The sequence below is a fragment of the Schistocerca cancellata genome, chromosome 2, assembly GCF_023864275.1.
Source record: "Schistocerca cancellata isolate TAMUIC-IGC-003103 chromosome 2, iqSchCanc2.1, whole genome shotgun sequence".
In the NCBI taxonomy this organism is placed as follows: Eukaryota; Metazoa; Arthropoda; class Insecta; order Orthoptera; family Acrididae; genus Schistocerca; species Schistocerca cancellata.
Window position 1 is genome coordinate 1,099,070,540 of NC_064627.1, and position 24,471 is coordinate 1,099,095,010.

The 24,471-nt window shown below is 53.1% G+C and overlaps 71 non-coding genes across 71 annotated transcripts; 23 read left to right on the forward strand and 48 right to left on the reverse strand.

The window, feature by feature from the left end:
• Positions 1-103: 103 nt before the first annotated feature.
• Trnav-aac (transfer RNA valine (anticodon AAC)) lies at positions 104-176 on the reverse strand. The gene has a single exon. It is a non-coding gene; the product is annotated as a tRNA-Val (tRNA).
• A 158-nt stretch (positions 177-334) lies between these two features.
• Positions 335-407, reverse strand: Trnav-cac (transfer RNA valine (anticodon CAC)). The gene has a single exon. It is a non-coding gene; the product is annotated as a tRNA-Val (tRNA).
• A 402-nt stretch (positions 408-809) lies between these two features.
• Positions 810-881, forward strand: Trnap-agg (transfer RNA proline (anticodon AGG)). The gene has a single exon. It is a non-coding gene; the product is annotated as a tRNA-Pro (tRNA).
• Positions 882-1,075: 194 nt separating this feature from the next.
• Positions 1,076-1,147, reverse strand: Trnav-aac (transfer RNA valine (anticodon AAC)). The gene has a single exon. It is a non-coding gene; the product is annotated as a tRNA-Val (tRNA).
• Positions 1,148-1,305: 158 nt separating this feature from the next.
• Trnav-cac (transfer RNA valine (anticodon CAC)) lies at positions 1,306-1,378 on the reverse strand. The gene has a single exon. It is a non-coding gene; the product is annotated as a tRNA-Val (tRNA).
• A 402-nt stretch (positions 1,379-1,780) lies between these two features.
• Trnap-agg (transfer RNA proline (anticodon AGG)) lies at positions 1,781-1,852 on the forward strand. The gene has a single exon. It is a non-coding gene; the product is annotated as a tRNA-Pro (tRNA).
• A 194-nt stretch (positions 1,853-2,046) lies between these two features.
• Positions 2,047-2,119, reverse strand: Trnav-aac (transfer RNA valine (anticodon AAC)). Its single transcript has one exon. It is a non-coding gene; the product is annotated as a tRNA-Val (tRNA).
• Positions 2,120-2,277: 158 nt separating this feature from the next.
• On the reverse strand, positions 2,278-2,350 carry Trnav-cac (transfer RNA valine (anticodon CAC)). The gene has a single exon. It is a non-coding gene; the product is annotated as a tRNA-Val (tRNA).
• A 402-nt stretch (positions 2,351-2,752) lies between these two features.
• On the forward strand, positions 2,753-2,824 carry Trnap-agg (transfer RNA proline (anticodon AGG)). The gene has a single exon. It is a non-coding gene; the product is annotated as a tRNA-Pro (tRNA).
• A 194-nt stretch (positions 2,825-3,018) lies between these two features.
• Trnav-aac (transfer RNA valine (anticodon AAC)) lies at positions 3,019-3,090 on the reverse strand. Its single transcript has one exon. It is a non-coding gene; the product is annotated as a tRNA-Val (tRNA).
• Positions 3,091-3,248: 158 nt separating this feature from the next.
• Positions 3,249-3,321, reverse strand: Trnav-cac (transfer RNA valine (anticodon CAC)). Its single transcript has one exon. It is a non-coding gene; the product is annotated as a tRNA-Val (tRNA).
• Positions 3,322-3,723: 402 nt separating this feature from the next.
• Positions 3,724-3,795, forward strand: Trnap-agg (transfer RNA proline (anticodon AGG)). Its single transcript has one exon. It is a non-coding gene; the product is annotated as a tRNA-Pro (tRNA).
• A 194-nt stretch (positions 3,796-3,989) lies between these two features.
• Trnav-aac (transfer RNA valine (anticodon AAC)) lies at positions 3,990-4,062 on the reverse strand. The gene has a single exon. It is a non-coding gene; the product is annotated as a tRNA-Val (tRNA).
• A 158-nt stretch (positions 4,063-4,220) lies between these two features.
• On the reverse strand, positions 4,221-4,293 carry Trnav-cac (transfer RNA valine (anticodon CAC)). Its single transcript has one exon. It is a non-coding gene; the product is annotated as a tRNA-Val (tRNA).
• Positions 4,294-4,695: 402 nt separating this feature from the next.
• On the forward strand, positions 4,696-4,767 carry Trnap-agg (transfer RNA proline (anticodon AGG)). The gene has a single exon. It is a non-coding gene; the product is annotated as a tRNA-Pro (tRNA).
• Positions 4,768-4,961: 194 nt separating this feature from the next.
• On the reverse strand, positions 4,962-5,033 carry Trnav-aac (transfer RNA valine (anticodon AAC)). The gene has a single exon. It is a non-coding gene; the product is annotated as a tRNA-Val (tRNA).
• Positions 5,034-5,191: 158 nt separating this feature from the next.
• On the reverse strand, positions 5,192-5,264 carry Trnav-cac (transfer RNA valine (anticodon CAC)). Its single transcript has one exon. It is a non-coding gene; the product is annotated as a tRNA-Val (tRNA).
• A 402-nt stretch (positions 5,265-5,666) lies between these two features.
• On the forward strand, positions 5,667-5,737 carry Trnap-agg (transfer RNA proline (anticodon AGG)). Its single transcript has one exon. It is a non-coding gene; the product is annotated as a tRNA-Pro (tRNA).
• A 194-nt stretch (positions 5,738-5,931) lies between these two features.
• Positions 5,932-6,004, reverse strand: Trnav-aac (transfer RNA valine (anticodon AAC)). The gene has a single exon. It is a non-coding gene; the product is annotated as a tRNA-Val (tRNA).
• Positions 6,005-6,162: 158 nt separating this feature from the next.
• Trnav-cac (transfer RNA valine (anticodon CAC)) lies at positions 6,163-6,235 on the reverse strand. The gene has a single exon. It is a non-coding gene; the product is annotated as a tRNA-Val (tRNA).
• Positions 6,236-6,637: 402 nt separating this feature from the next.
• On the forward strand, positions 6,638-6,712 carry Trnap-agg (transfer RNA proline (anticodon AGG)). Its single transcript has one exon. It is a non-coding gene; the product is annotated as a tRNA-Pro (tRNA).
• A 191-nt stretch (positions 6,713-6,903) lies between these two features.
• On the reverse strand, positions 6,904-6,976 carry Trnav-aac (transfer RNA valine (anticodon AAC)). The gene has a single exon. It is a non-coding gene; the product is annotated as a tRNA-Val (tRNA).
• A 157-nt stretch (positions 6,977-7,133) lies between these two features.
• On the reverse strand, positions 7,134-7,206 carry Trnav-cac (transfer RNA valine (anticodon CAC)). Its single transcript has one exon. It is a non-coding gene; the product is annotated as a tRNA-Val (tRNA).
• Positions 7,207-7,608: 402 nt separating this feature from the next.
• Positions 7,609-7,680, forward strand: Trnap-agg (transfer RNA proline (anticodon AGG)). Its single transcript has one exon. It is a non-coding gene; the product is annotated as a tRNA-Pro (tRNA).
• Positions 7,681-7,874: 194 nt separating this feature from the next.
• On the reverse strand, positions 7,875-7,947 carry Trnav-aac (transfer RNA valine (anticodon AAC)). Its single transcript has one exon. It is a non-coding gene; the product is annotated as a tRNA-Val (tRNA).
• A 158-nt stretch (positions 7,948-8,105) lies between these two features.
• Positions 8,106-8,178, reverse strand: Trnav-cac (transfer RNA valine (anticodon CAC)). The gene has a single exon. It is a non-coding gene; the product is annotated as a tRNA-Val (tRNA).
• A 711-nt stretch (positions 8,179-8,889) lies between these two features.
• Trnap-agg (transfer RNA proline (anticodon AGG)) lies at positions 8,890-8,961 on the forward strand. Its single transcript has one exon. It is a non-coding gene; the product is annotated as a tRNA-Pro (tRNA).
• Positions 8,962-9,155: 194 nt separating this feature from the next.
• Trnav-aac (transfer RNA valine (anticodon AAC)) lies at positions 9,156-9,228 on the reverse strand. Its single transcript has one exon. It is a non-coding gene; the product is annotated as a tRNA-Val (tRNA).
• Positions 9,229-9,386: 158 nt separating this feature from the next.
• Positions 9,387-9,459, reverse strand: Trnav-cac (transfer RNA valine (anticodon CAC)). Its single transcript has one exon. It is a non-coding gene; the product is annotated as a tRNA-Val (tRNA).
• Positions 9,460-10,363: 904 nt separating this feature from the next.
• Trnap-agg (transfer RNA proline (anticodon AGG)) lies at positions 10,364-10,435 on the forward strand. Its single transcript has one exon. It is a non-coding gene; the product is annotated as a tRNA-Pro (tRNA).
• Positions 10,436-10,629: 194 nt separating this feature from the next.
• Trnav-aac (transfer RNA valine (anticodon AAC)) lies at positions 10,630-10,702 on the reverse strand. Its single transcript has one exon. It is a non-coding gene; the product is annotated as a tRNA-Val (tRNA).
• A 158-nt stretch (positions 10,703-10,860) lies between these two features.
• Trnav-cac (transfer RNA valine (anticodon CAC)) lies at positions 10,861-10,933 on the reverse strand. Its single transcript has one exon. It is a non-coding gene; the product is annotated as a tRNA-Val (tRNA).
• A 402-nt stretch (positions 10,934-11,335) lies between these two features.
• Trnap-agg (transfer RNA proline (anticodon AGG)) lies at positions 11,336-11,407 on the forward strand. The gene has a single exon. It is a non-coding gene; the product is annotated as a tRNA-Pro (tRNA).
• Positions 11,408-11,601: 194 nt separating this feature from the next.
• Trnav-aac (transfer RNA valine (anticodon AAC)) lies at positions 11,602-11,674 on the reverse strand. The gene has a single exon. It is a non-coding gene; the product is annotated as a tRNA-Val (tRNA).
• A 158-nt stretch (positions 11,675-11,832) lies between these two features.
• On the reverse strand, positions 11,833-11,905 carry Trnav-cac (transfer RNA valine (anticodon CAC)). Its single transcript has one exon. It is a non-coding gene; the product is annotated as a tRNA-Val (tRNA).
• A 401-nt stretch (positions 11,906-12,306) lies between these two features.
• Positions 12,307-12,378, forward strand: Trnap-agg (transfer RNA proline (anticodon AGG)). The gene has a single exon. It is a non-coding gene; the product is annotated as a tRNA-Pro (tRNA).
• Positions 12,379-12,572: 194 nt separating this feature from the next.
• Positions 12,573-12,644, reverse strand: Trnav-aac (transfer RNA valine (anticodon AAC)). Its single transcript has one exon. It is a non-coding gene; the product is annotated as a tRNA-Val (tRNA).
• A 158-nt stretch (positions 12,645-12,802) lies between these two features.
• Trnav-cac (transfer RNA valine (anticodon CAC)) lies at positions 12,803-12,875 on the reverse strand. Its single transcript has one exon. It is a non-coding gene; the product is annotated as a tRNA-Val (tRNA).
• Positions 12,876-13,277: 402 nt separating this feature from the next.
• Trnap-agg (transfer RNA proline (anticodon AGG)) lies at positions 13,278-13,349 on the forward strand. Its single transcript has one exon. It is a non-coding gene; the product is annotated as a tRNA-Pro (tRNA).
• Positions 13,350-13,543: 194 nt separating this feature from the next.
• Trnav-aac (transfer RNA valine (anticodon AAC)) lies at positions 13,544-13,616 on the reverse strand. Its single transcript has one exon. It is a non-coding gene; the product is annotated as a tRNA-Val (tRNA).
• A 158-nt stretch (positions 13,617-13,774) lies between these two features.
• On the reverse strand, positions 13,775-13,847 carry Trnav-cac (transfer RNA valine (anticodon CAC)). Its single transcript has one exon. It is a non-coding gene; the product is annotated as a tRNA-Val (tRNA).
• Positions 13,848-14,558: 711 nt separating this feature from the next.
• Positions 14,559-14,630, forward strand: Trnap-agg (transfer RNA proline (anticodon AGG)). The gene has a single exon. It is a non-coding gene; the product is annotated as a tRNA-Pro (tRNA).
• A 194-nt stretch (positions 14,631-14,824) lies between these two features.
• Positions 14,825-14,897, reverse strand: Trnav-aac (transfer RNA valine (anticodon AAC)). Its single transcript has one exon. It is a non-coding gene; the product is annotated as a tRNA-Val (tRNA).
• Positions 14,898-15,055: 158 nt separating this feature from the next.
• Trnav-cac (transfer RNA valine (anticodon CAC)) lies at positions 15,056-15,128 on the reverse strand. The gene has a single exon. It is a non-coding gene; the product is annotated as a tRNA-Val (tRNA).
• A 711-nt stretch (positions 15,129-15,839) lies between these two features.
• On the forward strand, positions 15,840-15,911 carry Trnap-agg (transfer RNA proline (anticodon AGG)). The gene has a single exon. It is a non-coding gene; the product is annotated as a tRNA-Pro (tRNA).
• A 194-nt stretch (positions 15,912-16,105) lies between these two features.
• On the reverse strand, positions 16,106-16,178 carry Trnav-aac (transfer RNA valine (anticodon AAC)). The gene has a single exon. It is a non-coding gene; the product is annotated as a tRNA-Val (tRNA).
• Positions 16,179-16,336: 158 nt separating this feature from the next.
• On the reverse strand, positions 16,337-16,409 carry Trnav-cac (transfer RNA valine (anticodon CAC)). The gene has a single exon. It is a non-coding gene; the product is annotated as a tRNA-Val (tRNA).
• A 402-nt stretch (positions 16,410-16,811) lies between these two features.
• Positions 16,812-16,883, forward strand: Trnap-agg (transfer RNA proline (anticodon AGG)). Its single transcript has one exon. It is a non-coding gene; the product is annotated as a tRNA-Pro (tRNA).
• A 194-nt stretch (positions 16,884-17,077) lies between these two features.
• On the reverse strand, positions 17,078-17,150 carry Trnav-aac (transfer RNA valine (anticodon AAC)). Its single transcript has one exon. It is a non-coding gene; the product is annotated as a tRNA-Val (tRNA).
• Positions 17,151-17,308: 158 nt separating this feature from the next.
• On the reverse strand, positions 17,309-17,381 carry Trnav-cac (transfer RNA valine (anticodon CAC)). Its single transcript has one exon. It is a non-coding gene; the product is annotated as a tRNA-Val (tRNA).
• Positions 17,382-17,783: 402 nt separating this feature from the next.
• On the forward strand, positions 17,784-17,855 carry Trnap-agg (transfer RNA proline (anticodon AGG)). The gene has a single exon. It is a non-coding gene; the product is annotated as a tRNA-Pro (tRNA).
• Positions 17,856-18,049: 194 nt separating this feature from the next.
• Trnav-aac (transfer RNA valine (anticodon AAC)) lies at positions 18,050-18,122 on the reverse strand. The gene has a single exon. It is a non-coding gene; the product is annotated as a tRNA-Val (tRNA).
• Positions 18,123-18,280: 158 nt separating this feature from the next.
• On the reverse strand, positions 18,281-18,353 carry Trnav-cac (transfer RNA valine (anticodon CAC)). Its single transcript has one exon. It is a non-coding gene; the product is annotated as a tRNA-Val (tRNA).
• Positions 18,354-18,755: 402 nt separating this feature from the next.
• Positions 18,756-18,827, forward strand: Trnap-agg (transfer RNA proline (anticodon AGG)). The gene has a single exon. It is a non-coding gene; the product is annotated as a tRNA-Pro (tRNA).
• A 194-nt stretch (positions 18,828-19,021) lies between these two features.
• On the reverse strand, positions 19,022-19,093 carry Trnav-aac (transfer RNA valine (anticodon AAC)). The gene has a single exon. It is a non-coding gene; the product is annotated as a tRNA-Val (tRNA).
• Positions 19,094-19,251: 158 nt separating this feature from the next.
• Positions 19,252-19,324, reverse strand: Trnav-cac (transfer RNA valine (anticodon CAC)). The gene has a single exon. It is a non-coding gene; the product is annotated as a tRNA-Val (tRNA).
• Positions 19,325-19,726: 402 nt separating this feature from the next.
• On the forward strand, positions 19,727-19,798 carry Trnap-ugg (transfer RNA proline (anticodon UGG)). The gene has a single exon. It is a non-coding gene; the product is annotated as a tRNA-Pro (tRNA).
• A 194-nt stretch (positions 19,799-19,992) lies between these two features.
• On the reverse strand, positions 19,993-20,065 carry Trnav-aac (transfer RNA valine (anticodon AAC)). Its single transcript has one exon. It is a non-coding gene; the product is annotated as a tRNA-Val (tRNA).
• A 158-nt stretch (positions 20,066-20,223) lies between these two features.
• Trnav-cac (transfer RNA valine (anticodon CAC)) lies at positions 20,224-20,296 on the reverse strand. The gene has a single exon. It is a non-coding gene; the product is annotated as a tRNA-Val (tRNA).
• A 402-nt stretch (positions 20,297-20,698) lies between these two features.
• Positions 20,699-20,770, forward strand: Trnap-ugg (transfer RNA proline (anticodon UGG)). The gene has a single exon. It is a non-coding gene; the product is annotated as a tRNA-Pro (tRNA).
• A 194-nt stretch (positions 20,771-20,964) lies between these two features.
• Trnav-aac (transfer RNA valine (anticodon AAC)) lies at positions 20,965-21,036 on the reverse strand. Its single transcript has one exon. It is a non-coding gene; the product is annotated as a tRNA-Val (tRNA).
• Positions 21,037-21,194: 158 nt separating this feature from the next.
• Trnav-cac (transfer RNA valine (anticodon CAC)) lies at positions 21,195-21,267 on the reverse strand. Its single transcript has one exon. It is a non-coding gene; the product is annotated as a tRNA-Val (tRNA).
• Positions 21,268-21,669: 402 nt separating this feature from the next.
• Trnap-agg (transfer RNA proline (anticodon AGG)) lies at positions 21,670-21,741 on the forward strand. The gene has a single exon. It is a non-coding gene; the product is annotated as a tRNA-Pro (tRNA).
• Positions 21,742-21,935: 194 nt separating this feature from the next.
• Positions 21,936-22,008, reverse strand: Trnav-aac (transfer RNA valine (anticodon AAC)). Its single transcript has one exon. It is a non-coding gene; the product is annotated as a tRNA-Val (tRNA).
• A 158-nt stretch (positions 22,009-22,166) lies between these two features.
• Positions 22,167-22,239, reverse strand: Trnav-cac (transfer RNA valine (anticodon CAC)). Its single transcript has one exon. It is a non-coding gene; the product is annotated as a tRNA-Val (tRNA).
• Positions 22,240-22,641: 402 nt separating this feature from the next.
• On the forward strand, positions 22,642-22,713 carry Trnap-agg (transfer RNA proline (anticodon AGG)). Its single transcript has one exon. It is a non-coding gene; the product is annotated as a tRNA-Pro (tRNA).
• A 194-nt stretch (positions 22,714-22,907) lies between these two features.
• On the reverse strand, positions 22,908-22,979 carry Trnav-aac (transfer RNA valine (anticodon AAC)). The gene has a single exon. It is a non-coding gene; the product is annotated as a tRNA-Val (tRNA).
• Positions 22,980-23,137: 158 nt separating this feature from the next.
• Positions 23,138-23,210, reverse strand: Trnav-cac (transfer RNA valine (anticodon CAC)). The gene has a single exon. It is a non-coding gene; the product is annotated as a tRNA-Val (tRNA).
• A 402-nt stretch (positions 23,211-23,612) lies between these two features.
• Positions 23,613-23,684, forward strand: Trnap-ugg (transfer RNA proline (anticodon UGG)). The gene has a single exon. It is a non-coding gene; the product is annotated as a tRNA-Pro (tRNA).
• A 194-nt stretch (positions 23,685-23,878) lies between these two features.
• Trnav-aac (transfer RNA valine (anticodon AAC)) lies at positions 23,879-23,951 on the reverse strand. The gene has a single exon. It is a non-coding gene; the product is annotated as a tRNA-Val (tRNA).
• A 158-nt stretch (positions 23,952-24,109) lies between these two features.
• Positions 24,110-24,182, reverse strand: Trnav-cac (transfer RNA valine (anticodon CAC)). The gene has a single exon. It is a non-coding gene; the product is annotated as a tRNA-Val (tRNA).
• Between the last annotated feature and the right edge of the window lie 289 nt (positions 24,183-24,471).

A 24,471-nucleotide genomic window follows, 5' to 3' on the forward strand; every position in this document is an offset into this window, starting at 1 on the left:
GCAATTGACACTCTGGTCCGACGCATGAAAGCAATTACGAAGGTTTCGGGTACAGATGGTAGCAGATGCATGTTAGTAAGTCTTGCTTAAAGTGATGAAAAAGTGTTTCCGCCCGGGAACGAACCGGGGACCTTCTGCGTGTTAGGCAGACGTGATAACCGCTACACCACGGAAGCTGCTTGAGTGCACCTTACTTCACAGACAACTTGTAGTGATGTTGTCATCGTAACTAAAAAATTCAATAAATGTGGTACTTGCAAAACGAAGGGACATGCAGCAGACGCACACACGACGAGGCTCACTGGAGTACAATACGACATAGGCAGGAAAGTACTGTTCCCGCCCGGGATCGAACCGGGGACCTTCTGCGTGTGAAGCAGACGTGATAACCGCTACACTACGGAAACGACGGAGCCGAGGAGTCCATCCATGTTCACTCGAACTTGCCTCAGCCTTTCTCTCATCCGCGAATGGACACACGACAGTTCTTTTGTCAGCCTGGAACCCATCGCAGCCGAGGGCTCAAGAAGTCTTCGGGGTTCTCGAGAGGGTGTCTGCCGTAGCACCCCTAACGAGATAGCGGCGTTTCGCGCAGTCGTTATTGCAAGTCATATCAGCAAAAGCAATCACTTTCTCAGCAGCAGGCAGTGCGAGCCCAGGGGCAGCTCTACATGAAGGTACCAATAGCCCAGGAAGGCCGCCGACCGCGGGAATTCGCGCCGCCCCAATCCCGCCAGCCTAAACGAGACCCCCAGAGCACCCTGGAAGACATCGAGGGACTGGAATAACTGGCATTCGACGTGCCATAGGGCTCGTTGGTCTAGGGGTATGATTCCTGCTTAGGTTGCAGGAGGTCCCGGGTTCAAATCCCGGACGAGCCCTAGCGTTTTGTGCAAACTGATCGCACGTCAGTGGCTGAGTCAGCGCAAAAAGCTCGCCGCCAATATCAAATGAATTTCTTATTTGATGTGAGCAATTGACACTCTGGTCCGACGCATGAAGGCAATTACGAAGGTTTCGGGTACAGATGGTAGCAGATGCATGTTAGTAAGTCTTGCTTAAAGTGATGAAAAAGTGTTTCCGCCCGGGAACGAACGGGGACCTTCTGCGTGTTAGGCAGACGTGATAACCGCTACACCACGGAAGCTGCTTGAGTGCACCTTACTTCACAGACAACTTGTAGTGATGTTGCCATCGTAACTAAAAAATTCAATAAATGTGGTACTTGCAAAACGAAGGGACATGCAGCAGACGCACACACGACGAGGCTCACTGGAGTACAATACGACATAGGCAGGAAAATACTGTTCCCGCCCGGGATCGAACCGGGGACCTTCTGCGTGTGAAGCAGACGTGATAACCGCTACACTACGGAAACGACGGAGCCGAGGAGTCCATCCTTGTTCACTCGAACTTGCCTCAGCCTTTCTCTCATCCGCGAATGCACACACGACAGTTCTTTTGTCAGCCTGGAACCCATCGCAGCCGAGGGCTCAAGAAGTCTTCGGGGTTCTCGAGAGGGTGTCTGCCGTAGCACCCCTAACGAGATAGCGGCGTTTCGCGCAGTCGTTATTGCAAGTCATATCAGCAAAAGCAATCACTTTCTCAGCAGCAGGCAGTGCGAGCCCAGGGGCAGCTCTACATGAAGGTACCAATAGCCCAGGAAGGCCGCCGACCGCGGGAATTCGCGCCGCCCCCATCCCGCCAGCCTAAACGAGACCTCCAGAGCACCCTGGAAGACATCGAGGGACTGGAATAACTGGCATTCGACGTGCCATGGGGCTCGTTGGTCTAGGGGTATGATTCCTGCTTAGGGTGCAGGAGGTCCCGGGTTCAAATCCCGGACGAGCCCTAGCGTTTTGTGCAAACTGATCGCACGTCAGTGGCTGAGTCAGCGCAAAAAGCTCGCCGCCAATATCAAATGAATTTCTTATTTGATGTGAGCAATTGACACTCTGGTCCGACGCATGAAAGCAATTACGAAGGTTTCGGGTACAGATGGTAGCAGATGCATGTTAGTAAGTCTTGCTTAAAGTGATGAAAAAGTGTTTCCGCCCGGGAACGAACCGGGGACCTTCTGCGTGTTAGGCAGACGTGATAACCGCTACACCACGGAAGCTGCTTGAGTGCACCTTACTTCACAGACAACTTGTAGTGATGTTGTCATCGTAACTAAAAAATTCAATAAATGTGGTACTTGCAAAACGAAGGGACATGCAGCAGACGCACACACGACGAGGCTCACTGGAGTACAATACGACATAGGCAGGAAAGTACTGTTCCCGCCCGGGATCGAACCGGGGACCTTCTGCGTGTGAAGCAGACGTGATAACCGCTACACTACGGAAACGACGGAGCCGAGGAGTCCATCCATGTTCACTCGAACTTGCCTCAGCCTTTCTCTCATCCGCGAATGGACACACGACAGTTCTTTTGTCAGCCTGGAACCCATCGCAGCCGAGGGCTCAAGAAGTCTTCGGGGTTCTCGAGAGGGTGTCTGCCGTAGCACCCCTAACGAGATAGCGGCGTTTCGCGCAGTCGTTATTGCAAGTCATATCAGCAAAAGCAATCACTTTCTCAGCAGCAGGCAGTGCGAGCCCAGGGGCAGCTCTACATGAAGGTACCAATAGCCCAGGAAGGCCGCCGACCGCGGGAATTCGCGCCGCCCCAATCCCGCCAGCCTAAACGAGACCCCCAGAGCACCCTGGAAGACATCGAGGGACTGGAATAACTGGCATTCGACGTGCCATAGGGCTCGTTGGTCTAGGGGTATGATTCCTGCTTAGGTTGCAGGAGGTCCCGGGTTCAAATCCCGGACGAGCCCTAGCGTTTTGTGCAAACTGATCGCACGTCAGTGGCTGAGTCAGCGCAAAAAGCTCGCCGCCAATATCAAATGAATTTCTTATTTGATGTGAGCAATTGACACTCTGGTCCGACGCATGAAGGCAATTACGAAGGTTTCGGGTACAGATGGTAGCAGATGCATGTTAGTAAGTCTTGCTTAAAGTGATGAAAAAGTGTTTCCGCCCGGGAACGAACGGGGACCTTCTGCGTGTTAGGCAGACGTGATAACCGCTACACCACGGAAGCTGCTTGAGTGCACCTTACTTCACAGACAACTTGTAGTGATGTTGCCATCGTAACTAAAAAATTCAATAAATGTGGTACTTGCAAAACGAAGGGACATGCAGCAGACGCACACACGACGAGGCTCACTGGAGTACAATACGACATAGGCAGGAAAATACTGTTCCCGCCCGGGATCGAACCGGGGACCTTCTGCGTGTGAAGCAGACGTGATAACCGCTACACTACGGAAACGACGGAGCCGAGGAGTCCATCCTTGTTCACTCGAACTTGCCTCAGCCTTTCTCTCATCCGCGAATGCACACACGACAGTTCTTTTGTCAGCCTGGAACCCATCGCAGCCGAGGGCTCAAGAAGTCTTCGGGGTTCTCGAGAGGGTGTCTGCCGTAGCACCCCTAACGAGATAGCGGCGTTTCGCGCAGTCGTTATTGCAAGTCATATCAGCAAAAGCAATCACTTTCTCAGCAGCAGGCAGTGCGAGCCCAGGGGCAGCTCTACATGAAGGTACCAATAGCCCAGGAAGGCCGCCGACCGCGGGAATTCGCGCCGCCCCCATCCCGCCAGCCTAAACGAGACCTCCAGAGCACCCTGGAAGACATCGAGGGACTGGAATAACTGGCATTCGACGTGCCATGGGGCTCGTTGGTCTAGGGGTATGATTCCTGCTTAGGGTGCAGGAGGTCCCGGGTTCAAATCCCGGACGAGCCCTAGCGTTTTGTGCAAACTGATCGCACGTCAGTGGCTGAGTCAGCGCAAAAAGCTCGCCGCCAATATCAAATGAATTTCTTATTTGATGTGAGCAATTGACACTCTGGTCCGACGCATGAAAGCAATTACGAAGGTTTCGGGTACAGATGGTAGCAGATGCATGTTAGTAAGTCTTGCTTAAAGTGATGAAAAAGTGTTTCCGCCCGGGAACGAACCGGGGACCTTCTGCGTGTTAGGCAGACGTGATAACCGCTACACCACGGAAGCTGCTTGAGTGCACCTTACTTCACAGACAACTTGTAGTGATGTTGTCATCGTAACTAAAAAATTCAATAAATGTGGTACTTGCAAAACGAAGGGACATGCAGCAGACGCACACACGACGAGGCTCACTGGAGTACAATACGACATAGGCAGGAAAGTACTGTTCCCGCCCGGGATCGAACCGGGGACCTTCTGCGTGTGAAGCAGACGTGATAACCGCTACACTACGGAAACGACGGAGCCGAGGAGTCCATCCATGTTCACTCGAACTTGCCTCAGCCTTTCTCTCATCCGCGAATGGACACACGACAGTTCTTTTGTCAGCCTGGAACCCATCGCAGCCGAGGGCTCAAGAAGTCTTCGGGGTTCTCGAGAGGGTGTCTGCCGTAGCACCCCTAACGAGATAGCGGCGTTTCGCGCAGTCGTTATTGCAAGTCATATCAGCAAAAGCAATCACTTTCTCAGCAGCAGGCAGTGCGAGCCCAGGGGCAGCTCTACATGAAGGTACCAATAGCCCAGGAAGGCCGCCGACCGCGGGAATTCGCGCCGCCCCAATCCCGCCAGCCTAAACGAGACCCCCAGAGCACCCTGGAAGACATCGAGGGACTGGAATAACTGGCATTCGACGTGCCATAGGGCTCGTTGGTCTAGGGGTATGATTCCTGCTTAGGTTGCAGGAGGTCCCGGGTTCAAATCCCGGACGAGCCCTAGCGTTTTGTGCAAACTGATCGCACGTCAGTGGCTGAGTCAGCGCAAAAAGCTCGCCGCCAATATCAAATGAATTTCTTATTTGATGTGAGCAATTGACACTCTGGTCCAACGCATGAAGGCAATTACGAAGGTTTCGGGTACAGATGGTAGCAGATGCATGTTAGTAAGTCTTGCTTAAAGTGATGAAAAAGTGTTTCCGCCCGGGAACGAACGGGGACCTTCTGCGTGTTAGGCAGACGTGATAACCGCTACACCACGGAAGCTGCTTGAGTGCACCTTACTTCACAGACAACTTGTAGTGATGTTGCCATCGTAACTAAAAAATTCAATAAATGTGGTACTTGCAAAACGAAGGGACATGCAGCAGACGCACACACGACGAGGCTCACTGGAGTACAATACGACATAGGCAGGAAAATACTGTTCCCGCCCGGGATCGAACCGGGGACCTTCTGCGTGTGAAGCAGACGTGATAACCGCTACACTACGGAAACGACGGAGCCGAGGAGTCCATCCTTGTTCACTCGAACTTGCCTCAGCCTTTCTCTCATCCGCGAATGCACACACGACAGTTCTTTTGTCAGCCTGGAACCCATCGCAGCCGAGGGCTCAAGAAGTCTTCGGGGTTCTCGAGAGGGTGTCTGCCGTAGCACCCCTAACGAGATAGCGGCGTTTCGCGCAGTCGTTATTGCAAGTCATATCAGCAAAAGCAATCACTTTCTCAGCAGCAGGCAGTGCGAGCCCAGGGGCAGCTCTACATGAAGGTACCAATAGCCCAGGAAGGCCGCCGACCGCGGGAATTCGTGCCGCCTCCATCCCGCCAGCCTAAACGAGACTTCCAGAGCACCCTGGAAGACATCGAGGGACTGGAATAACTGGCATTCGACGTGCCACAGGGCTCGTTGGTCTAGCGGTATGATCCTGCTTAGGGTGCAGGAGGTCCCGGGTTCAAATCCCGGACGAGCCCTAGCGTTTTGTGCAAACTGATCGCACGTCAGTGGCTGAGTCAGCGCAAAAAGTTCGCCGCCAATATCAATTGAATCTCTTATTTGATGTGAGCAATTGACACTCTGGTCCGACGCATGAAGGCAATTACGAAGGTTTCGGGTACAGATGGTAGCAGATGCATGTTAGTAAGTCTTGCTTAAAGTGATGAAAATCTGTTTCCGCCCGGGATCGAACCGGGGACCTTCTGCGTGTTAGGCAGACGTGATAACCGCTACACCACGGAAACTGCTTGAGTGCACCTTACTTCACAGACAACTTGTAGTGATGTTGCCATCGTAACTAAAAAATTCAATAAATGTGGTACTTGCAAAACGAAGGGACATGCAGCAGATGCACACACGACGAGGCTCACTGGAGTACAATACGACATAGGCAGGAAAATACTGTTCCCGCCCGGGATCGAACCGGGGACCTTCTGCGTGTGAAGCAGACGTGATAACCGCTACACTACGGAAACGACGGAGCCGAGGAGTCCATCCTTGTTCACTCGAACTTGCCTCAGCCTTTCTCTCATCCGCGAATGCACACACGACAGTTCTTTTGTCAGCCTTGAACCCATCGCAGCCGAGGGATCAAGAAGTCTTCGGGGTTCTCGAGAGGGTGTCTGCCGTAGCACCCCTAACGAGATAGCGGCGTTTCGCGCAGTCGTTATTGCAAGTCATATCAGCAAAAGCAATCACTTTCTCAGCAGCAGGCAGTGCGAGCCCAGGGGCAGCTCTACATGAAGGTACCAATAGCCCAGGAAGGCCGCCGACCGCGGGAATTCGCGTCGCCCCCATCCCGCCAGCCTAAACGAGACTTCCAGAGCACCCTGGAAGACATCGAGGGACTGGAATAACTGGCATTCAACGTGCCACAGTGCTCGTTGGTCTAGGGGTATGATTCCTGCTTAGGGTGCAGGAGGTCCCGGGTTCAAATCCCGGACGAGCCCTAGCGTTTTGTGCAAACTGATCGCACGTCAGTGGCTGAGTCAGCGCAAAAAGCTCGCCGCCAATATCAAATGAATTTCTTATTTGATGTGAGCAATTGACACTCTGGTCCGACGCATGAAGGCAATTACGAAGGTTTCGGGTACAGATGGTAGCAGATGCATGTTAGTAAGTCTTGCTTAAAGTGATGAAAACGTGTTTCCGCCCGGGAACGAACCGGGGACCTTCTGCGTGTTAGGCAGACGTGATAACCGCTACACCACGGAAGCTGCTTGAGTGCACCATACTTCACAGACAACTTGTAGTGATGTTGCCATCGTAACTAAAAAGTTCAAAAATGTGGTACTTGCAAAACGAAGGGACATGCAACAGATGCACACACGACGAGGCTCACTGGAGTACAATACGACATAGGCAGGAAAATACTGTTCCCGCCCGGGATCGAACCGGGGACCTTCTGCGTGTGAAGCAGACGTGATAACCGCTACACTACGGAAACGACGGAGCCGAGGAGTCCATCCTTGTTCACTCGAACTTCCCTCAGCCTTTCTCTCATCCGCGAATGCACACACGACAGTTCTTTTGTCAGCCTGGAACCCATCGCAGCCGAGGGCTCAAGAAGTCTTCGGGCTTCTCGAGAGGGTGTCTGCCGTAGCACCCCTAACGAGATAGCGGCGTTTCGCGCAGTCGTTATTGCAAGTCATATCAGCAAAAGCAATCACTTTCTCAGCAGCAGGCAGTGCGAGCCCAGGGGCAGCTCTACATGAAGGTACCAATAGCCCAGTAAGGCCGCCGACCGCGGGAATTCGCGTCGCCCCCATCCCGCCAGCCTAAACGAGACTTCCAGAGCACCCTGGAAGACATCGAGGGACTGGAATAACTGGCATTCGACGTGCCACAGGGCTCGTTGGTCTAGGGGTATGATTCCTGCTTAGGGTGCAGGAGGTCCCAGGTTCAAATCCCGGACGAGCCCTAGCGTTTTGTGCAAACTGATCGCACGTCAGTGGCTGAGTCAGCGCAAAAAGCTCGCCGCCAATATCAAATGAATTTCTTATTTGATGTGAGCAATTGACACTCTGGTCCGACGCATGAAGGCAATTACGAAGGTTTCGGGTACAGATGGTAGCAGATGCATGTTAGTAAGTCTTGCTTAAAGTGATGAAAAAGTGTTTCCGCCCGGGAACGAACCGGGGACCTTCTGCGTGTTAGGCAGACGTGATAACCGCTACACCACGGAAGCTGCTTGAGTGCACCTCACTTCACAGACAACTTGTAGTGATGTTGCCATCGTAACTAAAAAATTCAATAAATGTGGTACTTGCAAAACGAAGGGACATGCAGCAGACGCACACACGACGAGGCTCACTGGAGTACAATACGACATAGGCAGGAAAATACTGTTCCCGCCCGGGATCGAACCGGGGACCTTCTGCGTGTGAAGCAGACGTGATAACCGCTACACTACGGAAACGACGGAGCCGAGGAATCCATCCTTGTTCACTCGAACTTGCCTCAGCCTTTCTCTCATCCGCGAATGCACACACGACAGTTCTTTTGTCAGCCTGGAACCCATCGCAGCCGAGGGTTCAAGAAGTCTTCGGGCTTCTCGAGAGGGTGTCTGCCGTAGCACCCCTAACGAGATAGCGGCGTTTCGCGCAGTCGTTATTGCAAGTCATATCAGCAAAAGCAATCACTTTCTCAGCAGCAGGCAGTGCGAGCCCAGGGGCATGCACACACGACAGTTCTTTTGTCAGCCTGGAACCCATCGCAGCCGAGGGCTCAAGAAGTCTTCGGGCTTCTCGAGAGGGTGTCTGCCGTAGCACCCCTAACGAGATAGCGGCGTTTGCACACACGACAGTTCTTTTGTCAGCCTGGAACCCATCGCAGCCGAGGGCTCAAGAAGTCTTCGGGGTTCTCGAGAGGGTGTCTGCCGTAGCACACCTAACGAGATAGCGGCGTTTCGCGCAGTCGTTATTGCAAGTCATATCAGCAAAAGCAATCACTTTCTCAGCAGCAGGCAGTGCGAGCCCAGGGGCAGCTCTACATGAAGGTACCAATAGCCCAGGAAGGCCGCCGACCGCGGGAATTCGCGTCGCCCCCATCCCGCCAGCCTAAACGAGACTTCCAGAGCACCCTGGAAGACATCGAGGGACTGGAATAACTGGCATTCGACGTGCCACAGGGCTCGTTGGTCTAGGGGTATGATTCCTGCTTAGGGTGCAGGAGGTCCCGTGTTCAAATCCCGGACGAGCCCTAGCGTTTTGTGCAAACTGATCGCACGTCAGTGGCTGAGTCAGCGCAAAAAGCTCGCCGCCAATATCAAATGAATCTCTTATTTGATGTGAGCAATTGACACTCTGGTCCGACGCATGAAGGCAATTACGAAGGTTTCGGGTACAGATGGTAGCAGATGCATGTTAGTAAGTCTTGCTTAAAGTGATGAAAAAGTGTTTCCGCCCGGGATCGAACCGGGGACCTTCTGCGTGTTAGGCAGACGTGATAACCGCTACACCACGGAAACTGCTTGAGTGCACCTTACTTCGCAGACAACTTGTAGTGATGTTGCCATCGTAACTAAAAAATTCAATAAATGTGGTACTTGCAAAACGAAGGGACATGCAGCAGATGCACACACGACGAGGCTCACTGGAGTACAATACGACATAGGCAGGAAAATACTGTTCCCGCCCGGGATCGAACCGGGGACCTTCTGCGTGTGAAGCAGACGTGATAACCGCTACACTACGGAAACGACGGAGCCGAGGAGTCCATCCTTGTTCACTCGAACTTGCCTCAGCCTTTCTCTCATCCGCGAATGCACACACGACAGTTCTTTTGTCAGCCTGGAACCCATCGCAGCCGAGGGCTCAAGAAGTCTTCGGGGTTCTCGAGAGGGTGTCTGCCGTAGCACCCCTAACGAGATAGCGGCGTTTCGCGCAGTCGTTATTGCAAGTCATATCAGCAAAAGCAATCACTTTCTCAGCAGCAGGCAGTGCGAGCCCAGGGGCATGCACACACGACAGTTCTTACGTCAGCCTGAAACCCATCGCAGCCGAGGGCTCAAGAAGTCTTCGGGCTTCTCGAGAGGGTGTCTGCCGTAGCACCCCTAACGAGATAGCGGCGTTTCGCGCAGTCGTTATTGCAAGTCATATCAGCAAAAGCAATCACTTTCTCAGCAGCAGGCAGTGCGAGCCCAGGGGCATGCACACACGACAGTTCTTTTGTCAGCCTGGAACCCATCGCAGCCGAGGGCTCAAGAAGTCTTCGGGCTTCTCGAGAGGGTGTCTGCCGTAGCACCCCTAACGAGATAGCGGCGTTTGCACACACGACAGTTCTTTTGTCAGCCTGGAACCCATCGCAGCCGAGGGCTCAAGAAGTCTTCGGGGTTCTCGAGAGGGTGTCTGCCGTAGCACCCCTAACGAGATAGCGGCGTTTCGCGCAGTCGTTATTGCAAGTCATATCAGCAAAAGCAATCACTTTCTCAGCAGCAGGCAGTGCGAGCCCAGGGGCAGCTCTACATGAAGGTACCAATAGCCCAGGAAGGCCGCCGACCGCGGGAATTCGCGTCGCCCCCATCCCGCCAGCCTAAACGAGACTTCCAGAGCACCCTGGAAGACATCGAGGGACTGGAATAACTGGCATTCGACGTGCCACAGGGCTCGTTGGTCTAGGGGTATGATTCCTGCTTAGGGTGCAGGAGGTCCCGGGTTCAAATCCCGGACGAGCCCTAGCGTTTTGTGCAAACTGATCGCACGTCAGTGGCTGAGTCAGCGCAAAAAGCTCGCCGCCAATATCAAATGAATTTCTTATTTGATGTGAGCAATTGACACTCTGGTCCGACGCATGAAGGCAATTACGAAGGTTTCGGGTACAGATGGTAGCAGATGCATGTTAGTAAGTCTTGCTTAAAGTGATGAAAAAGTGTTTCCGCCCGGGATCGAACCGGGGACCTTCTGCGTGTTAGGCAGACGTGATAACCGCTACACCACGGAAACTGCTTGAGTGCACCTTACTTCACAGACAACTTGTAGTGATGTTGCCATCGTAACTAAAAAATTCAATAAATGTGGTACTTGCAAAACGAAGGGACATGCAGCAGATGCACACACGACGAGGCTCACTGGAGTACAATACGACATAGGCAGGAAAATACTGTTCCCGCCCGGGATCGAACCGGGGACCTTCTGCGTGTGAAGCAGACGTGATAACCGCTACACTACGGAAACGACGGAGCCGAGGAGTCCATCCTTGTTCACTCGAACTTGCCTCAGCCTTTCTCTCATCCGCGAATGCACACACGACAGTTCTTTTGTCAGCCTGGAACCCATCGCAGCCGAGGGCTCAAGAAGTCTTCGGGGTTCTCGAGAGGGTGTCTGCCGTAGCACCCCTAACGAGATAGCGGCGTTTCGCGCAGTCGTTATTGCAAGTCATATCAGCAAAAGCAATCACTTTCTCAGCAGCAGGCAGTGCGAGCCCAGGGGCAGCTCTACATGAAGGTACCAATAGCCCAGGAAGGCCGCCGACCGCGGGAATTCGCGCCGCCCCCATCCCGCCAGCCTAAACGAGACCTCCAGAGCACCCTGGAAGACATCGAGGGACTGGAATAACTGGCATTCGACGTGCCATGGGGCTCGTTGGTCTAGGGGTATGATTCCTGCTTAGGGTGCAGGAGGTCCCGGGTTCAAATCCCGGACGAGCCCTAGCGTTTTGTGCAAACTGATCGCACGTCAGTGGCTGAGTCAGCGCAAAAAGCTCGCCGCCAATATCAAATGAATTTCTTATTTGATGTGAGCAATTGACACTCTGGTCCGACGCATGAAAGCAATTACGAAGGTTTCGGGTACAGATGGTAGCAGATGCATGTTAGTAAGTCTTGCTTAAAGTGATGAAAAAGTGTTTCCGCCCGGGAACGAACCGGGGACCTTCTGCGTGTTAGGCAGACGTGATAACCGCTACACCACGGAAGCTGCTTGAGTGCACCTTACTTCACAGACAACTTGTAGTGATGTTGTCATCGTAACTAAAAAATTCAATAAATGTGGTACTTGCAAAACGAAGGGACATGCAGCAGACGCACACACGACGAGGCTCACTGGAGTACAATACGACATAGGCAGGAAAGTACTGTTCCCGCCCGGGATCGAACCGGGGACCTTCTGCGTGTGAAGCAGACGTGATAACCGCTACACTACGGAAACGACGGAGCCGAGGAGTCCATCCATGTTCACTCGAACTTGCCTCAGCCTTTCTCTCATCCGCGAATGGACACACGACAGTTCTTTTGTCAGCCTGGAACCCATCGCAGCCGAGGGCTCAAGAAGTCTCGGGGTTCTCGAGAGGGTGTCTGCCGTAGCACCCCTAACGAGATAGCGGCGTTTCGCGCAGTCGTTATTGCAAGTCATATCAGCAAAAGCAATCACTTTCTCAGCAGCAGGCAGTGCGAGCCCAGGGGCAGCTCTACATGAAGGTACCAATAGCCCAGGAAGGCCGCCGACCGCGGGAATTCGCGCCGCCCCAATCCCGCCAGCCTAAACGAGACCCCCAGAGCACCCTGGAAGACATCGAGGGACTGGAATAACTGGCATTCGACGTGCCATAGGGCTCGTTGGTCTAGGGGTATGATTCCTGCTTAGGTTGCAGGAGGTCCCGGGTTCAAATCCCGGACGAGCCCTAGCGTTTTGTGCAAACTGATCGCACGTCAGTGGCTGAGTCAGCGCAAAAAGCTCGCCGCCAATATCAAATGAATTTCTTATTTGATGTGAGCAATTGACACTCTGGTCCGACGCATGAAGGCAATTACGAAGGTTTCGGGTACAGATGGTAGCAGATGCATGTTAGTAAGTCTTGCTTAAAGTGATGAAAAAGTGTTTCCGCCCGGGAACGAACGGGGACCTTCTGCGTGTTAGGCAGACGTGATAACCGCTACACCACGGAAGCTGCTTGAGTGCACCTTACTTCACAGACAACTTGTAGTGATGTTGCCATCGTAACTAAAAAATTCAATAAATGTGGTACTTGCAAAACGAAGGGACATGCAGCAGACGCACACACGACGAGGCTCACTGGAGTACAATACGACATAGGCAGGAAAATACTGTTCCCGCCCGGGATCGAACCGGGGACCTTCTGCGTGTGAAGCAGACGTGATAACCGCTACACTACGGAAACGACGGAGCCGAGGAGTCCATCCTTGTTCACTCGAACTTGCCTCAGCCTTTCTCTCATCCGCGAATGCACACACGACAGTTCTTTTGTCAGCCTGGAACCCATCGCAGCCGAGGGCTCAAGAAGTCTTCGGGCTTCTCGAGAGGGTGTCTGCCGTAGCACCCCTAACGAGATAGCGGCGTTTCGCGCAGTCGTTATTGCAAGTCATATCAGCAAAAGCAATCACTTTCTCAGCAGCAGGCAGTGCGAGCCCAGGGGCAGCTCTACATGAAGGTACCAATAGCCCAGTAAGGCCGCCGACCGCGGGAATTCGCGTCGCCCCCATCCCGCCAGCCTAAACGAGACTTCCAGAGCACCCTGGAAGACATCGAGGGACTGGAATAACTGGCATTCGACGTGCCACAGGGCTCGTTGGTCTAGGGGTATGATTCCTGCTTAGGGTGCAGGAGGTCCCAGGTTCAAATCCCGGACGAGCCCTAGCGTTTTGTGCAAACTGATCGCACGTCAGTGGCTGAGTCAGCGCAAAAAGCTCGCCGCCAATATCAAATGAATTTCTTATTTGATGTGAGCAATTGACACTCTGGTCCGACGCATGAAGGCAATTACGAAGGTTTCGGGTACAGATGGTAGCAGATGCATGTTAGTAAGTCTTGCTTAAAGTGATGAAAAAGTGTTTCCGCCCGGGAACGAACCGGGGACCTTCTGCGTGTTAGGCAGACGTGATAACCGCTACACCACGGAAGCTGCTTGAGTGCACCTCACTTCACAGACAACTTGTAGTGATGTTGCCATCGTAACTAAAAAATTCAATAAATGTGGTACTTGCAAAACGAAGGGACATGCAGCAGACGCACACACGACGAGGCTCACTGGAGTACAATACGACATAGGCAGGAAAATACTGTTCCCGCCCGGGATCGAACCGGGGACCTTCTGCGTGTGAAGCAGACGTGATAACCGCTACACTACGGAAACGACGGAGCCGAGGAATCCATCCTTGTTCACTCGAACTTGCCTCAGCCTTTCTCTCATCCGCGAATGCACACACGACAGTTCTTTTGTCAGCCTGGAACCCATCGCAGCCGAGGGTTCAAGAAGTCTTCGGGCTTCTCGAGAGGGTGTCTGCCGTAGCACCCCTAACGAGATAGCGGCGTTTCGCGCAGTCGTTATTGCAAGTCATATCAGCAAAAGCAATCACTTTCTCAGCAGCAGGCAGTGCGAGCCCAGGGGCATGCACACACGACAGTTCTTTTGTCAGCCTGGAACCCATCGCAGCCGAGGGCTCAAGAAGTCTTCGGGCTTCTCGAGAGGGTGTCTGCCGTAGCACCCCTAACGAGATAGCGGCGTTTGCACACACGACAGTTCTTTTGTCAGCCTGGAACCCATCGCAGCCGAGGGCTCAAGAAGTCTTCGGGGTTCTCGAGAGGGTGTCTGCCGTAGCACACCTAACGAGATAGCGGCGTTTCGCGCAGTCGTTATTGCAAGTCATATCAGCAAAAGCAATCACTTTCTCAGCAGCAGGCAGTGCGAGCCCAGGGGCAGCTCTACATGAAGGTACCAATAGCCCAGGAAGGCCGCCGACCGCGGGAATTCGCGTCGCCCCCATCCCGCCAGCCTAAACGAGACTTCCAGAGCACCCTGGAAGACATCGAGGGACTGGAATAACTGGCATTCGACGTGCCACAGGGCTCGTTGGTCTAGGGGTATGATTCCTGCTTAGGGTGCAGGAGGTCCCGTGTTCAAATCCCGGACGAGCCCTAGCGTTTTGTGCAAACTGATCGCACGTCAGTGGCTGAGTCAGCGCAAAAAGCTCGCCGCCAATATCAAATGAATCTCTTATTTGATGTGAGCAATTGACACTCTGGTCCGACGCATGAAGGCAATTACGAAGGTTTCGGGTACAGATGGTAGCAGATGCATGTTAGTAAGTCTTGCTTAAAGTGATGAAAAAGTGTTTCCGCCCGGGATCGAACCGGGGACCTTCTGCGTGTTAGGCAGACGTGATAACCGCTACACCACGGAAACTGCTTGAGTGCACCTTACTTCGCAGACAACTTGTAGTGATGTTGCCATCGTAACTAAAAAATTCAATAAATGTGGTACTTGCAAAACGAAGGGACATGCAGCAGATGCACACACGACGAGGCTCACTGGAGTACAATACGACATAGGCAGGAAAATACTGTTCCCGCCCGGGATCGAACCGGGGACCTTCTGCGTGTGAAGCAGACGTGATAACCGCTACACTACGGAAACGACGGAGCCGAGGAGTCCATCCTTGTTCACTCGAACTTGCCTCAGCCTTTCTCTCATCCGCGAATGCACACACGACAGTTCTTTTGTCAGCCTGGAACCCATCGCAGCCGAGGGCTCAAGAAGTCTTCGGGGTTCTCGAGAGGGTGTCTGCCGTAGCACCCCTAACGAGATAGCGGCGTTTCGCGCAGTCGTTATTGCAAGTCATATCAGCAAAAGCAATCACTTTCTCAGCAGCAGGCAGTGCGAGCCCAGGGGCATGCACACACGACAGTTCTTACGTCAGCCTGAAACCCATCGCAGCCGAGGGCTCAAGAAGTCTTCGGGCTTCTCGAGAGGGTGTCTGCCGTAGCACCCCTAACGAGATAGCGGCGTTTGCACACACGACAGTTCTTTTGTCAGCCTGGAACCCATCGCAGCCGAGGGCTCAAGAAGTCTTCGGGGTTCTCGAGAGGGTGTCTGCCGTAGCACCCCTAACGAGATAGCGGCGTTTCGCGCAGTCGTTATTGCAAGTCATATCAGCAAAAGCAATCACTTTCTCAGCAGCAGGCAGTGCGAGCCCAGGGGCAGCTCTACATGAAGGTACCAATAGCCCAGGAAGGCCGCCGACCGCGGGAATTCGCGCCGCCTCCATCCCGCCAGCCTAAACGAGACTTCCAGAGCACCCTGGAAGACGTCGAGGGACTGGAATAACTGGCATTCGACGTGCCACAGGGCTCGTTGGTCTAGGGGTATGATTCCTGCTTAGGGTGCAGGAGGTCCCGTGTTCAAATCCCGGACGAGCCCTAGCGTTTTGTGCAAACTGATCGCACGTCAGTGGCTGAGTCAGCGCAAAAAGCTCGCCGCCAATATCAAATGAATCTCTTATTTGATGTGAGCAATTGACACTCTGGTCCGACGCATGAAAGCAATTACGAAGGTTTCGGGTACAGATGGTAGCAGATGCATGTTAGTAAGTCTTGCTTAAAGTGATGAAAAAGTGTTTCCGCCCGGGATCGAACCGGGGACCTTCTGCGTGTTAGGCAGACGTGATAACCGCTACACCACGGAAACTGCTTGAGTGCACCTTACTTCACAGACAACTTGTAGTGATGTTGCCATCGTAACTAAAAAATTCAATAAATGTGGTACTTGCAAAACGAAGGGACATGCAGCAGATGCACACACGACGAGGCTCACTGGAGTACAATACGACATAGGCAGGAAAATACTTTTCCCGCCCGGGATCGAACCGGGGACCTTCTGCGCGTGAAGCAGACGTGATAACCGGTACACTACGGAAACGACGGAGCCGAGGAGTCCATCCTTGTTCACTCGAACTTGCCTCAGCCTTTCTCTCATCCGCGAATGCACACACGACAGTTCTTTTGTCAGCCTGGAACCCATCGCAGCCGAGGGCTCAAGAAGTCTTCGGGGTTCTCGAGAGGGTGTCTGCCGTAGCACCCCTAACGAGATAGCGGCGTTTCGCGCAGTCGTTATTGCAAGTCATATCAGCAAAAGCAATCACTTTCTCAGCAGCAGGCAGTGCGAGCCCAGGGGCAGCTCTACATGAAGGTACCAATAGCCCAGGAAGGCCGCCGACCGCGGGAATTCGCGTCGCCCCCATCCCGCCAGCCTAAACGAGACTTCCAGAGCACCCTGGAAGACATCGAGGGACTGGAATAACTGGCATTCGACGTGCCACAGGGCTCGTTGGTCTAGGGGTATGATTCCTGCTTAGGGTGCAGGAGGTCCCGGGTTCAAATCCCGGACGAGCCCTAGCGTTTTGTGCAAACTGATCGCACGTCAGTGGCTGAGTCAGCGCAAAAAGCTCGCCGCCAATATCAAATGAATTTCTTATTTGATGTGAGCAATTGACACTCTGGTCCGACGCATGAAGGCAATTACGAAGGTTTCGGGTACAGATGGTAGCAGATGCATGTTAGTAAGTCTTGCTTAAAGTGATGAAAAAGTGTTTCCGCCCGGGATCGAACCGGGGACCTTCTGCGTGTTAGGCAGACGTGATAACCGCTACACCACGGAAACTGCTTGAGTGCACCTTACTTCACAGACAACTTGTAGTGATGTTGCCATCGTAACTAAAAAATTCAATAAATGTGGTACTTGCAAAACGAAGGGACATGCAGCAGATGCACACACGACGAGGCTCACTGGAGTACAATACGACATAGGCAGGAAAATACTGTTCCCGCCCGGGATCGAACCGGGGACCTTCTGCGTGTGAAGCAGACGTGATAACCGCTACACTACGGAAACGACGGAGCCGAGGAGTCCATCCTTGTTCACTCGAACTTGCCTCAGCCTTTCTCTCATCCGCGAATGCACACACGACAGTTCTTTTGTCAGCCTGGAACCCATCGCAGCCGAGGGCTCAAGAAGTCTTCGGGGTTCTCGAGAGGGTGTCTGCCGTAGCACCCCTAACGAGATAGCGGCGTTTCGCGCAGTCGTTATTGCAAGTCATATCAGCAAAAGCAATCACTTTCTCAGCAGCAGGCAGTGCGAGCCCAGGGGCAGCTCTACATGAAGGTACCAATAGCCCAGGAAGGCCGCCGACCGCGGGAATTCGCGCCGCCCCCATCCCGCCAGCCTAAACGAGACCTCCAGAGCACCCTGGAAGACATCGAGGGACTGGAATAACTGGCATTCGACGTGCCATGGGGCTCGTTGGTCTAGGGGTATGATTCCTGCTTAGGGTGCAGGAGGTCCCGGGTTCAAATCCCGGACGAGCCCTAGCGTTTTGTGCAAACTGATCGCACGTCAGTGGCTGAGTCAGCGCAAAAAGCTCGCCGCCAATATCAAATGAATTTCTTATTTGATGTGAGCAATTGACACTCTGGTCCGACGCATGAAAGCAATTACGAAGGTTTCGGGTACAGATGGTAGCAGATGCATGTTAGTAAGTCTTGCTTAAAGTGATGAAAAAGTGTTTCCGCCCGGGAACGAACCGGGGACCTTCTGCGTGTTAGGCAGACGTGATAACCGCTACACCACGGAAGCTGCTTGAGTGCACCTTACTTCACAGACAACTTGTAGTGATGTTGTCATCGTAACTAAAAAATTCAATAAATGTGGTACTTGCAAAACGAAGGGACATGCAGCAGACGCACACACGACGAGGCTCACTGGAGTACAATACGACATAGGCAGGAAAGTACTGTTCCCGCCCGGGATCGAACCGGGGACCTTCTGCGTGTGAAGCAGACGTGATAACCGCTACACTACGGAAACGACGGAGCCGAGGAGTCCATCCATGTTCACTCGAACTTGCCTCAGCCTTTCTCTCATCCGCGAATGGACACACGACAGTTCTTTTGTCAGCCTGGAACCCATCGCAGCCGAGGGCTCAAGAAGTCTTCGGGGTTCTCGAGAGGGTGTCTGCCGTAGCACCCCTAACGAGATAGCGGCGTTTCGCGCAGTCGTTATTGCAAGTCATATCAGCAAAAGCAATCACTTTCTCAGCAGCAGGCAGTGCGAGCCCAGGGGCAGCTCTACATGAAGGTACCAATAGCCCAGGAAGGCCGCCGACCGCGGGAATTCGCGCCGCCCCAATCCCGCCAGCCTAAACGAGACCCCCAGAGCACCCTGGAAGACATCGAGGGACTGGAATAACTGGCATTCGACGTGCCATAGGGCTCGTTGGTCTAGGGGTATGATTCCTGCTTAGGTTGCAGGAGGTCCCGGGTTCAAATCCCGGACGAGCCCTAGCGTTTTGTGCAAACTGATCGCACGTCAGTGGCTGAGTCAGCGCAAAAAGCTCGCCGCCAATATCAAATGAATTTCTTATTTGATGTGAGCAATTGACACTCTGGTCCGACGCATGAAGGCAATTACGAAGGTTTCGGGTACAGATGGTAGCAGATGCATGTTAGTAAGTCTTGCTTAAAGTGATGAAAAAGTGTTTCCGCCCGGGAACGAACGGGGACCTTCTGCGTGTTAGGCAGACGTGATAACCGCTACACCACGGAAGCTGCTTGAGTGCACCTTACTTCACAGACAACTTGTAGTGATGTTGCCATCGTAACTAAAAAATTCAATAAATGTGGTACTTGCAAAACGAAGGGACATGCAGCAGACGCACACACGACGAGGCTCACTGGAGTACAATACGACATAGGCAGGAAAATACTGTTCCCGCCCGGGATCGAACCGGGGACCTTCTGCGTGTGAAGCAGACGTGATAACCGCTACACTACGGAAACGACGGAGCCGAGGAGTCCATCCTTGTTCACTCGAACTTGCCTCAGCCTTTCTCTCATCCGCGAATGCACACACGACAGTTCTTTTGTCAGCCTGGAACCCATCGCAGCCGAGGGCTCAAGAAGTCTTCGGGGTTCTCGAGAGGGTGTCTGCCGTAGCACCCCTAACGAGATAGCGGCGTTTCGCGCAGTCGTTATTGCAAGTCATATCAGCAAAAGCAATCACTTTCTCAGCAGCAGGCAGTGCGAGCCCAGGGGCAGCTCTACATGAAGGTACCAATAGCCCAGGAAGGCCGCCGACCGCGGGAATTCGCGTCGCCCCCATCCCGCCAGCCTAAACGAGACTTCCAGAGCACCCTGGAAGACATCGAGGGACTGGAATAACTGGCATTCGACGTGCCACAGGGCTCGTTGGTCTAGGGGTATGATTCCTGCTTTGGGTGCAGGAGGTCCCGGGTTCAAATCCCGGACGAGCCCTAGCGTTTTGTGCAAACTGATCGCACGTCAGTGGCTGAGTCAGCGCAAAAAGCTCGCCACCAATGTCAAATGAATTTCTTATTTGATGTGAGCAATTGACACTCTGGTCCGACGCATGAAGGCAATTACGAAGGTTTCGGGTACAGATGGTAGCAGATGCATGTTAGTAAGTCTTGCTTAAAGTGATGAAAAAGTGTTTCCGCCCGGGATCGAACCGGGGCCCTTCTGCGTGTTAGGCAGACGTGATAACCGCTACACCACGGAAACTGCTTGAGTGCACCTTACTTCACAGACAACTTGTAGTGATGTTGCCATCGTAACTAAAAAATTCAATAAATGTGGTACTTGCAAAACGAAGGGACATGCAGCAGACGCACACACGACGAGGCTCACTGGAGTACAATACGACATAGGCAGGAAAATACTGTTCCCGCCCGGGATCGAACCGGGGACCTTCTGCGTGTGAAGCAGACGTGATAACCGCTACACTACGGAAACGACGGAGCCGAGGAGTCCATCCTTGTTCACTCGAACTTGCCTCAGCCTTTCTCTCATCCGCGAATGCACACACGACAGTTCTTTTGTCAGCCTGGAACCCATCGCAGCCGAGGGCTCAAGAAGTCTTCGGGGTTCTCGAGAGGGTGTCTGCCGTAGCACCCCTAACGAGATAGCGGCGTTTCGCGCAGTCGTTATTGCAAGTCATATCAGCAAAAGCAATCACTTTCTCAGCAGCAGGCAGTGCGAGCCCAGGGGCAGCTCTACATGAAGGTACCAATAGCCCAGGAAGGCCGCCGACCGCGGGAATTCGCGTCGCCCCCATCCCGCCAGCCTAAACGAGACTTCCAGAGCACCCTGGAAGACATCGAGGGACTGGAATAACTGGCATTCGACGTGCCACAGGGCTCGTTGGTCTAGGGGTATGATTCCTGCTTTGGGTGCAGGAGGTCCCGGGTTCAAATCCCGGACGAGCCCTAGCGTTTTGTGCAAACTGATCGCACGTCAGTGGCTGAGTCAGCGCAAAAAGCTCGCCACCAATGTCAAATGAATTTCTTATTTGATGTGAGCAATTGACACTCTGGTCCGACGCATGAAGGCAATTACGAAGGTTTCGGGTACAGATGGTAGCAGATGCATGTTAGTAAGTCTTGCTTAAAGTGATGAAAAAGTGTTTCCGCCCGGGATCGAACCGAGACCTTCTGCGTGTTAGGCAGACGTGATAACCGCTACACCACGGAAACTGCTTGAGTGCACCTTACTTCACAGACAACTTGTAGTGATGTTGCCATCGTAACTAAAAAATTCAATAAATGTGGTACTTGCAAAACGAAGGGACATGCAGCAGATGCACACACGACGAGGCTCACTGGAGTACAATACGACATAGGCAGGAAAATACTGTTCCCGCCCGGGATCGAACCGGGGACCTTCTGCGTGTGAAGCAGACGTGATAACCGCTACACTACGGAAACGACGGAGCCGAGGAGTCCATCCTTGTTCACTCGAACTTGCCTCAGCCTTTCTCTCATCCGCGAATGCACACACGACAGTTCTTTTGTCAGCCTGGAACCCATCGCAGCCGAGGGCTCAAGAAGTCTTCGGGGTTCTCGAGAGGGTGTCTGCCGTAGCACCCCTAACGAGATAGCGGCGTTTCGCGCAGTCGTTATTGCAAGTCATATCAGCAAAAGCAATCACTTTCTCAGCAGCAGGCAGTGCGAGCCCAGGGGCAGCTCTACATGAAGGTACCAATAGCCCAGGAAGGCCGCCGACCGCGGGAATTCGCGCCGCCCCCATCCCGCCAGCCTAAACGAGACCTCCAGAGCACCCTGGAAGACATCGAGGGACTGGAATAACTGGCATTCGACGTGCCATGGGGCTCGTTGGTCTAGGGGTATGATTCCTGCTTAGGGTGCAGGAGGTCCCGGGTTCAAATCCCGGACGAGCCCTAGCGTTTTGTGCAAACTGATCGCACGTCAGTGGCTGAGTCAGCGCAAAAAGCTCGCCGCCAATATCAAATGAATTTCTTATTTGATGTGAGCAATTGACACTCTGGTCCGACGCATGAAAGCAATTACGAAGGTTTCGGGTACAGATGGTAGCAGATGCATGTTAGTAAGTCTTGCTTAAAGTGATGAAAAAGTGTTTCCGCCCGGGAACGAACCGGGGACCTTCTGCGTGTTAGGCAGACGTGATAACCGCTACACCACGGAAGCTGCTTGAGTGCACCTTACTTCACAGACAACTTGTAGTGATGTTGTCATCGTAACTAAAAAATTCAATAAATGTGGTACTTGCAAAACGAAGGGACATGCAGCAGACGCACACACGACGAGGCTCACTGGAGTACAATACGACATAGGCAGGAAAGTACTGTTCCCGCCCGGGATCGAACCGGGAACCTTCTGCGTGTGAAGCAGACGTGATAACCGCTACACTACGGAAACGACGGAGCCGAGGAGTCCATCCATGTTCACTCGAACTTGCCTCAGCCTTTCTCTCATCCGCGAATGGACACACGACAGTTCTTTCGTCAGCCTGGAACCCATCGCAGCCGAGGGCTCAAGAAGTCTTCGGGGTTCTCGAGAGGGTGTCTGCCGTAGCACCCCTAACGAGATAGCGGCGTTTCGCGCAGTCGTTATTGCAAGTCATATCAGCAAAAGCAATCACTTTCTCAGCAGCAGGCAGTGCGAGCCCAGGGGCAGCTCTACATGAAGGTACCAATAGCCCAGGAAGGCCGCCGACCGCGGGAATTCGCGCCGCCCCCATCCCGCCAGCCTAAACGAGACCCCCAGAGCACCCTGGAAGACATCGAGGGACTGGAATAACTGGCATTCGACGTGCCATAGGGCTCGTTGGTCTAGGGGAATGTTTCCTGCTTAGGGTGCAGGAGGTCCCGGGTTCAAATCCCGGACGAGCCCTAGCGTTTTGTGCAAACTGATCGCACGTCAGTGGCTGAGTCAGCGCAAAAAGCTCGCCGCCAATATCAAATGAATTTCTTATTTGATGTGAGCAATTGACACTCTGGTCCGACGCATGAAGGCAATTACGAAGGTTTCGGGTACAGATGGTAGCAGATGCATGTTAGTAAGTCTTGCTTAAAGTGATGAAAAAGTGTTTCCGCCCGGGAACGAACGGGGACCTTCTGCGTGTTAGGCAGACGTGATAACCGCTACACCACGGAAGCTGCTTGAGTGCACCTTACTTCACAGACAACTTGTAGTGATGTTGCCATCGTAACTAAAAAATTCAATAAATGTGGTACTTGCAAAACGAAGGGACATGCAGCAGACGCACACACGACGAGGCTCACTGGAGTACAATACGACATAGGCAGGAAAATACTGTTCCCGCCCGGGATCGAACCGGGGACCTTCTGCATGTGAAGCAGACGTGATAACCGCTACACTACGGAAACGACGGAGCCGAGGAGTCCATCCTTGTTCACTCGAACTTGCCTCAGCCTTTCTCTCATCCGCGAATGCACACACGACAGTTCTTTTGTCAGCCTGGAACCCATCGCAGCCGAGGGCTCAAGAAGTCTTCGGGGTTCTCGAGAGGGTGTCTGCCGTAGCACCCCTAACGAGATAGCGGCGTTTCGCGCAGTCGTTATTGCAAGTCATATCAGCAAAAGCAATCACTTTCTCAGCAGCAGGCAGTGCGAGCCCAGGGGCAGCTCTACATGAAGGTACCAATAGCCCAGGAAGGCCGCCGACCGCGGGAATTCGCGTCGCCCCCATCCCGCCAGCCTAAACGAGACTTCCAGAGCACCCTGGAAGACATCGAGGGACTGGAATAACTGGCATTCGACGTGCCACAGGGCTCGTTGGTCTAGGGGTATGATTCCTGCTTTGGGTGCAGGAGGTCCCGGGTTCAAATCCCGGACGAGCCCTAGCGTTTTGTGCAAACTGATCGCACGTCAGTGGCTGAGTCAGCGCAAAAAGCTCGCCACCAATGTCAAATGAATTTCTTATTTGATGTGAGCAATTGACACTCTGGTCCGACGCATGAAGGCAATTACGAAGGTTTCGGGTACAGATGGTAGCAGATGCATGTTAGTAAGTCTTGCTTAAAGTGATGAAAAAGTGTTTCCGCCCGGGATCGAACCGGGGACCTTCTGCGTGTTAGGCAGACGTGATAACCGCTACACCACGGAAACTGCTTGAGTGCACCTTACTTCACAGACAACTTGTAGTGATGTTGCCATCGTAACTAAAAAATTCAATAAATGTGGTACTTGCAAAACGAAGGGACATGCAGCAGATGCACACACGACGAGGCTCACTGGAGTACAATACGACATAGGCAGGAAAATACTGTTCCCGCCCGGGATCGAACCGGGGACCTTCTGCGTGTGAAGCAGACGTGATAACCGCTACACTACGGAAACGACGGAGCCGAGGAGTCCATCCTTGTTCACTCGAACTTGCCTCAGCCTTTCTCTCATCCGCGAATGCACACACGACAGTTCTTTTGTCAGCCTGGAACCCATCGCAGCCGAGGGCTCAAGAAGTCTTCGGGGTTCTCGAGAGGGTGTCTGCCGTAGCACCCCTAACCAGATAGCGGCGTTTCGCGCAGTCGTTATTGCAAGTCATATCAGCAAAAGCAATCACTTTCTCAGCAGCAGGCAGTGCGAGCCCAGGGGCACCTCTACATGAAGGTACCAATAGCCCAGGAAG